This window comes from Herpailurus yagouaroundi, unplaced genomic scaffold, assembly GCF_014898765.1.
Source record: "Herpailurus yagouaroundi ecotype Mexico unplaced genomic scaffold, PumYag 67700, whole genome shotgun sequence".
NCBI lineage: Eukaryota > Metazoa > Chordata > Mammalia > Carnivora > Felidae > Herpailurus > Herpailurus yagouaroundi.
In genome coordinates, this window is record NW_024420499.1 from 607,957 (window position 1) to 617,378 (window position 9,422).

Genomic DNA, 9,422 nt, shown 5'->3' on the forward strand with positions numbered 1-9,422 from the left:
CAGTTGAGTGAGGAGGTAAAGAGCTTCACCTGAATCTCCTGGGTTTTGATTGCCTTTTTTTTTTTTAAGTTTATGTATTTATTTTGAGAGAGAAAGAGAGAGCATGAGCAGGGGAGGGGCAGAGAGAGAGAGAGAGAGAGAGAATCCCAAACAGGCTCCGCACTGTCCACGAAGAGCCTGATGCGGGGTTCAGTCCTACAAACCCTGAGATCAAGACCTGAGCCGAAATCAAGAGTCCGATGTTTAACCGACTAAGCCACCCAGGCACCCCTGCCTTTAGCTCAAAATAATCCTCATGCCAAAGTGACATATTTTGGGATGGTAAATTCTGCTCCCTTCAGTCCAGTCTTTGAAACTTCAAGCAGGAAATTTCATAGTCCGGAAGTTAAGCTGATAGATTGTTATTTTATCTCATTATACAAATCTCAGTGTTGAGAATAGGTCAGTTCAGCTCAACAGTTTTGTCTCATTTCGGGAGGCAGTCTTGCACCTGGGCTCTCAAAGTTAGGCTTATATTGTGTCAGGTAGTTAACAAGAGGAATTTCTATGGAAAGAAAAGATAAACAAAGGTAAATGGCTGGAGCAAATTATAAAGCCAGTGTTTGAGTCCTGAAAGCTGCCAGTTAAGATTTCTAGATGTTAGGCTCAAAGCATCTTCCGAATGAGTGAGGGCAGGCAGTGGCAATCTGACAGATTTTCCTGGTTTGCAGTTTGAATGTCTTTGATGATGTCATCGGGTGAGCTTTCTGAATGGCGCACACAGCCACAGGCGCAAGGAAGACGGGGTAAACATGAGCTTTTGTGGCGATTTCTCTGAAGTTTAGGTCCAGTCATCTAGCTTCTGTCTGAGGGCTTCAGGAAAAGGGGCGGTTTTAATTCTCAATGATTCCGAGTCAAAAGGATGAAAAAAAATTGGAAATGTTAGTTTGGAGATTTGTAGCCAGATACTTAAAGAAACTAGAATTCAGGACCCAGTCCAATTTAAAGGCAAATAAATAAAACTTCAAAGAAAATGAACAGAACTAGAATCTTATTCACATGCGTGTACTATAGTTTCTACTGAAAGAAAACTTTTCTGTCTACAATCACCTCCATTTCTACCCCAATATAATTATAGTGTAACTAATTTGTTAAAATAAGTCTAGTCTTATTAAATTTGGCCTGATTATTTGTAGAAGTACAGCAAGAATAGTGATTTATCATTATAGGCTCTTTTAAATCTGCTTTGCTGGAACTTTCCATAAGGAATCTCAGATTGAACTTTTAAGAGCCTCTTGAGGCTAAAAAGCCAAGCCGAGAACTTGCCATCATACTCCACCTGCAAAACCTATAGACTTGGGTGAATTCCTCTCTTCTGAGGTCCCCAAAATACCCCGAGGTTCCTGCAGCTGCCAGGAAGTTGACTTTCTTTACTTACCTGGTCAGGCTTTGGGGAGCCCTGTAAGCAAGTACCAGGCTGTTTTTCAAAGGGGCTTTATTGGCTCCGTAAAGTCAACCTTAGTTCCTTCCAACTGGAACATCTGATTCTATGTATATTCTCAAATCTGGCATTCTGGGGCACCAAGGTGGCTTAGTCAGTTGAGCTACCGACTCTTGGTTTAGGTCGTGATCACACAAGTCTTGGATTCGAGCCCAGCATCTAGCTCTGGGAGCTAGGGAGAGCTAGCTCCCAGGAATGCTAGGGAGAGCATTCTCTCTCTCTCTCTCTCTCTCTCTCTCTCTCTCTGCTGCCCCCCCCCCCCCCGCATCTCAAAATAAATAAACAAACTTAAAAAAAAACCTGACATTCCACTCATGGTATTGGTAATATAACTAATGTTTCCAGTTGTGTCCTGTTACAAAGAGAACAGATTCTTATTGAACTTTTGCAAATAAATATATTACCATGAAAGTAAGGCTACTCACTGAGAGTTTGCGAATTCTGGAGGGATCAAGTAGGGAGAAAATCTGTTTTATTTTTGTTTATAAAGGTACACCTTACCAAGTTGCTCTAAGGCTTAGGTACCTTAGGGGGAAAAAACCTCCTTAAGTCTGGAAAAACAAAACACTAAAGAGCCAGCAATGTTTCATATAAAAAGTCATAAAAATTATAATTATCATCAGTTCATTCAGTACATGTAATTAATTCTTGTTCTGCTTGAATCCAGTGTTTTCCATTAGTTTTGGAAAATGCTTACCCAGTTCAGTGTTATGATCTAAAAATGATCAGAAATACGTGCTTGCCAAAGACCTTTCCATTAGTTTCCTTGAAGATGAAGCACTTTTGCAGGAAGACTTTTGCAAAACCATCAGAGTAAAACAATAACTGTAAATGACAAAAGACTTAAAAATGACCATGGCTAAACATCCAACGAGAGTTCATTATAATGCAATTGACAAGGTAATTTGGTTATTTCTGTGACACACATTTTAAGATAATAACTAGAATTATGACTGACTAACATTATCCAGGGACATATCAGAATTTTAGAAATTGCATACAATTTCTGGAACATTTATATTAGTAACATCTATCCATACAAATAAAAGTTTAACGTTACTTTTTAATTGACAGTGCTTCCCATGTAACTTAGCATACCAAATAAGCCTAATGAGTTTAACACTTTCCATGTTTGTTTTTGATTTTTTTTTCAATAAGGAGAGAGAATATATCTTTAGAGATATTCCAGAGACTGTCTGGAAAATTCCAAAATTACTTCCAGGTCCAAAGGACTTCATTTAGGATTTGATTTTGGAAAGGTATCAAAAATATCAAAGGGTTTTAGACACTTGGCTAAATAAGATCACAGATTATCATGAAACAATACTTAGTTATCTATTTAACCAAAGTGACAATAAAAGATTTCAAAGGCAAATATAGAAGGTCACATAGTTGTGAGCAAAGCCTAGTTCTTTTCATATAAAGAAGACTTTGTTTCCCTACGTATTCAAAGACCCGATGATACAGATAACATGAAGCACAAGAAATTATTTTGATAAAACACAGAATTTTGCTTTCTAGGCAGATTACTTAAAAGGTAAAGAAAACCTTTTGCAATCGCTTATCAGGAGCAGACCAATAGTCCAAGAAAACTTTGTCCTTATAACAGAGCAAAGAAAATTCAGTTTTCCTTTTACGTAAGTACACTACTGACGTTAAAGTGTAATTTTATAGCATTTATAATAAATTCATTCAAATTTAGACAACGTGACCACACAAGAGTTGTTTCCCTTATGGTTTCTAGTAGCTTTAATTACACATATTAATTAGAATTCTTAACACCTGGAAACCTTAATTTCAAGTGAAGCAAAGAAGTAAACAGTTATGAACTGTCTGTTATACCAGCATTCCTTAGATTGGGAAATTTATGAATGCATTTCATGATTTCTAGAAACATGTACTTCCTTGTAGTACAGGCTTTCATTGTGGTGCAACTTATGTTTACCAAGAAACTCAAATTTATCTTTAGTTTCCCTGCAATAGGAAGCCAAATTAGGTAAAGTGTTCAGTAATTAGTGTTTCACTTTTTTTTTAATTTTTAAAATTACCTAGTTTGTTTGTTTGTTTGTTTATTTATTTATTTATTCTTAAGTTAGCTCTAGACCCAACATGGGGCTTGAACTCATGACCCTGAGATTCAAGAGTCACATGCTCCACCAATTTAGCCAGCCAGACACTCCAATGTTTCACTTTTTTATGTTCTTTGGAAAGAAATGATCTCGATATTCAATCAATTTCCATCATTTAACTTTGCAAAACTCTAAAGTTCCAAGTTACCAAAAAAGATTTTGGAAGCTTTCTTACGCACATATTCCATAAAACATAATTATTAATAAAAAATTCACCTAAAATCTCTTATCCCATTTACATCTATTTAAATTACTTGTTCTTTTATTTCTTTTCTTTTCTTTTCTTTTAATTAATTAATTTTTTTAATGTTTATTTTATTTATTTATTTATTTTTGTTTTTTGAGAAAGAGAGAGACAGAGCACGAGCTGGGGAGGGGCAGAGACAGAGAGGGAGACACAGAATCTGAAACAGGCTCCAGGCTCTGAATGTCAGCACAGAGCCCGATGTGGGGCTGGAACTCGTGAACCGCGAGATCATGACCTGAGCCGAAGTCGGATGCTTAACCGACTGAGCTACCCAGGCAGCCCTTGTTCTTTTATTTTTAAGAAGAGAGAGAGAGAGAGTGTGTGTGAGCAGGGGAGAGGGGGAGAGGGGGAGAGAGAGAGTGTGTGTCAGAGAGGGAGAGAGAGAGAGAAAGAGAATCTTAAGCAGGCTCCACATTCAGCAGGGAGCCTGACGAGGGGCTTGATCTCTGGACCCTGAAATCACCACCTGAGCTGAAATCAAGAGTCACTCAACTGACTGAGCCACCCCGGTGCCCCTAAACCTCTTGTTCTTTTTTTTAAGTTTACTTATTTATTTTGAGAGCGGGAGAGAGTGAGTGTGAGCACGCAAGCGAGGGAGGGGTAGAGAGAGAGGGGAGAGAGAATCCCAAGCATGCTCTGTGCTGTCAGCGCAGATCCTGATAAGGGGCTCAATCTCACAAAGAGTGAGCTGAGATCAAGAGTGGGAGGCTTAACCAACTGAGTCACCCAGGTGCCCCTAAATCACTTGTTCTTTTTTTTTTTAAGTTTATTTATTTATTCTGACAGAGAGAGAAAGAGAGCACAAACAGAAGAGGGGCAGAGAGAAGGAGAGACAGAATCCCAAGCGGGCTCCACGCCATCAATACAGAGTCCGATGCGGGGCTTGAACTTACAAATTGTGACATCATGACCTGAGCCGAGATCAGGAGTCAAGACACATAACCGACTGAGCCACCCAGGCACCCCAAATCACTTGTTCTTAATAATTATGTTTAGACTACTCATGAAAACTTCATGAGACATTAGATAGTCAGCCATCATCCCAAGCTAGTTTTCTTGCTGACAAATTTTGCAGCAGAGATAACATGAACTTATTTGACTTTTAGTAAACCTAGGTAGAATGCAGTATTATATTTAACACTGATAACTCTAAAGACATGCCTGTTTTAATCAAACCAAAAAACATAAACTCGCTTTTAATTACCAAAAATCACCCTAGATCACATGAACTTGAAAAACATTTGGGTTAGTTTCTGTTATATTTCTGAGAGTTTTGGGAATCCTTAATTCATATAAGTACTTGTTTTTTTTTAATGTTTATTTATTTTTGAGAGAGAGAGAGAGAGAACAGAGGAGGGGCAGAGAGAGAAGGAGACACAGATTCCGAAACAGGCTCCAGGTTCTGAGCTGTCAACACAGAGCACGACCCGGGGCTCGAACTCACTAACCTTGATATCATGATCTGAGTTAAAGTTGGACGCTTAACTGACTGAGCCACCCAGGCTCCCCAGTACTTGTTTGTTTTTAAGTCAGTTGAATAGAGCTCTTTTACAAAGTAATTTTAGTAATACTATCCAGAAGTAGACAAAAATCACACATCTACAATGTACATATATAGACACAAACATACAGATATATGCTAATGAAAGCTTATAGCATTTGTTTTAAAATTCTAGCCTTGGGACAGGTATGATAATGCAAAGCTCACTAGTTTGTAAAAGAGAAGTTGGATCCAAATTTTGTTTTTGCAATTGGAATAAGTTAAGTTCACCTGCCCAGACGGCTGAAGTTTTTTACTAATATTTGTGAAGAAGACATTTATGATTTTTTATTAGCCCAATTTCCAAATAGTTCCTTTTTTCTCCTTCTCTTGAGAAACTTCTCCCTCCCATTTGTATTTTAAAGGATGGCTTTTAGATCCTAGAGATTATGGGGGGATGGGGGAGAAAATCTACATCACAAAGGTACAGGGAAGGTATCCAAGTTTTCTCCAAGAGTTTTGGGGGCATATTTGCCTATTATCAGGGGTATAGGGTAATTATTATTAAAGTTTTTCCTTCTTTCCTTAAGTGCAGGATACTTCTGTTTCTAGTGTCCTGATCCTTTACGATACCTGTAAATATTTTGAGAGGAATAGGTGAGATTTTGGGACTGGTAAGGATGGATGGACTTTAAATTTTTCCTAGAGCCGCATTTCTGGTTTGTCGAGATTTACAAGACAAGGACAGTTGTTCCCAATTCCGTAGAGAATTGAGTTGTGTCCTGAATGGTACCCCAAACACTGATTTACCCTTCCAACTAGTTTCCTTAATTTGCTTCTTTATATCAGGGATATTTCGAGCTACTATATAAATCAAAAGATTTCTATGTTCTAGACTTTCAGGATTTGATGTAGTATGCCTTTTAAAAAATCTGTGTAAAGCACTCAGCAAAGGCCTTTGTATGTTCTTCTTTCCAAGTGCACATCTGAACCTTAGATCAACTCACCTTAGTTGGGGAAGCCTCTACCATTGTTCCTATCAGCCCCCTGAATATCCGCCTTCAGCTGAACCAGTTCCTGGACATTTGAAGGAGGGTCTGGGAGAAATCCTGGCCATCTGTTTTCTCTTGGGGGAGGGGTTTCCCTAGGGGGCCACCTTGCTGGTCTCATAACTATACTATAATCCTAGGTAAGAAGAATAAATAGCCCTTTACAGGCAATCTAGGTGTGAATCTACGTCCGTGGGGTTGTGAATGGCCACTGGCCTTTCCAATTTCTCTCTAAATTTGGTATGATCTTCTGAGGGTGGAGGTAAAAGGGCTTTATCATTTACGGGATCTGCTGATGTCCAGGGGATGTGAATTCTTTGTGGTGGGTGTCTAGGATGCACTCATAAAGGACGTTGCATCGGAAGACCCGAAGCTGGCAGCACCTGATTACAGAGCCCCGGCAAGGAGGAGGAATTGTAAGGAGCAGCAAAACAATGCCTTCCTCCTGCCTCCGGTGCTTCTCCACTCATTTCCTGGCTTTTAGTCTGTACGTGAGTAATCTGTATACTCTGGGCCTGGAGATCAGGCTGGAGTGCCCTCTGTAAATCTTACAGAGAGGGAAGTCAAACAGGCAGCTGGGAGTTTAAGGGATTTTCGGGGGGAAGCTGGAGGAATTTTGCGATTTCAGGGAATTTGCTGAGGCAATGGAGCTGGATTTTGAGAGGGGGGATTTTAGACCAGGGGCCCAGAGATCCCAAAGCGTCAGGGACAGGGAGTCGGGGATTTTAAAAGTGTAGCTAAGAGGGCAGAGAAGGAATTTACATTAGATGTGGACTTTAAGTTTTGTTCTAAGTCCAATTTCTATTCTTTCATCCTATTAAAGGAGTCCCTAAGGCTAGCTACTCCTTTGAATCCGCTTTTCAACTTTGAATCCGCTCTCCACAGGTCCCAATATGACAATTGTTTAGGATGAGAACTCTCTATTTTTTCTTTTCTTTGCAATCTGGCCACTTCAAAGGATCCATCATCTGACAAGTATGATCTATTAATCTCAGTAGCAGGTCAAAACAATAAGTCTTTTTATGGTTGAACCGTGGATGGAAGAGACATTTCCAAAGGAGAGTGGAAAAGATGCAGTCCTCACAATTCAAAAATTTTAGTTCCCCCCCCCAAAAAAAAGAAAGAAAGAAAGAAAGAAAGAAAGAAAAGAAAAGAGAGACAAAGACACACATTTAGCCATAAACAGGGTGCAACCCACATTTCTGTCCAGCCATATCTTTTAAAAAATTTTTTTTAATGTTTATTTACTTTTGAGAGACAGAGTGTGAGTGGGGGAGAAGCAGAGAGAAAGAGGGAGACACAGAATCTGAAACAGGCTCTAAGCTCTGAGCTGTCAGCACAGAGCCCGATGCAGGGCTCGAACTCAGGACCAGTGAGATCATGACCTATGCTGAAACTTGGATGCTTAAACCAACTGAGCCACCCAGGAGCCCCTATCCAGCCATATCTAATTGCAAGTGGGATATAACCCACATTTTCGTATGGCCAAATTCTACAACAGAGAAAAAAGAAAACAGTGACTATCTCTGGGAAGAAAGGCATTAATAGAAAACAAATGTTCTCATAACAGACTTTTACGAAAGTTGCTATACTCAAGGAACTGGTTCACCCAGCTTTTTTCTTCTGCCAATCTAAATTTACAAAAAGAAAAGAACTCTCATTACTCTCACTTCCATCAGACGTTGCGGTCAGAGATCTGGGCGACTGACATGATAATTCTTTTTTTTTTAAGTTAATATTTTTGTTTTGTTTTTTGTTTTTTGTTTTTAATTAATTTATGAGAGAGAGAGAGAGAGAGAGAGAGAGAGAGAAAGCAGAGGAGAGAGAGAGAGAGGGAGAGAGAGAATCCCAAACAGGCTCCACACATTCAGTGCAGAGCCCGACTTGGGGCTTGAACTCACAAACTGTGAGATCATGACCTGACCCGAAATCAAGAGTGGGTGGCTTAACTGCAGTTTGTCATAGGTCCCAGGATCTCACAACTACAGCAGCCCTGGAAAGATAAGTGTCCAGCCACTAAGGATTCCTTTGTGGTCACCAACTATAGGGGTGGAATAATTTTCCTTTCATCCCCTCTAGGTTCTTTGACTGGTCTAATAATCAAATTGACAAAAGGTAGATTCACAGGAGAAAAACAAATGTCATATGTACGGGAGCCCCATAAAAATATAAGACCTAATGGGCAGCCTGGTAATTGAGGCTTGTAAGACATCCTGAGCTAAGGAAAGAAATAGGGGTCCCAGAATACTAAATAAGGAAGGCCATTCACAAGAAAGTGAGAGAGTTTTGGAAAACAAAGGTTGCCATGTTATGCAGGTAAGTGTCTTAGGTAAAAAGATATCTCTGTTAATAATTCTCTTCCTGGTTCAGGCTCCCTTTCAAGTGTAAATTTAGGCATCTGATGGGGAGGTAAAAAAGGCTTTTCCTAAATCTGCTGTTTAAAAAAAAATCAACCTAAAATAAATCCTTATACCAAAGAAGCCTATTTCAAAAATAAAATAAACATTAAAAAAATTTTAAACCATTCCCCCAACCCCTCCCTTCTGGTAACCATCACTTGGTTCTCTACAGTTAAGAGTCTGTTTCCTGGTTTGCTTCCCTCTCCACTTTTTTCTTCCTGTTGCTCATTTGTTTTGTTTTAAATTCCACATAATAAGTGGCAGACATCATATGGTATTTGTCTTTCTTTGATTGACTTACTTTACCTAGCATAATACCCTCTAGCTCCATCCATGTCATTGCAAATGGCAAAATTTCATTCTTTTTTTTAATGTTCATTTATTTTTTTTGAGAGAGAGACAGAGTACAAGTGGGAGAGGGGCAGAGAGAGAGGGAGACACAGAATCCAAAGCAGGCTCCAGGCTCTGAGCTGGCAGCACAGAGCCTGACGCAGGGCTCCAACCCATGAATGGCGAGATCACGACCCGAGCTGAGGTCGGACACCCAACAGACTGAGCCACCCAGGTGCCCCAAAGATTTCATTCTTTTTGATGTCTGAGTAATATTCTGATATATATATATATATATATATATATAT

The 9,422-nt window shown here is 39.4% G+C and overlaps 1 protein-coding gene across 2 annotated transcripts in view; it reads left to right on the forward strand.

The window, feature by feature from the left end:
* The window catches only part of IL13RA2 (interleukin 13 receptor subunit alpha 2), a 72,444-nt gene that overhangs the window by 1,514 nt on the left and 61,508 nt on the right, over nucleotides 1-9,422 (forward strand). The gene's annotated exons all lie outside the window — the stretch shown is intronic.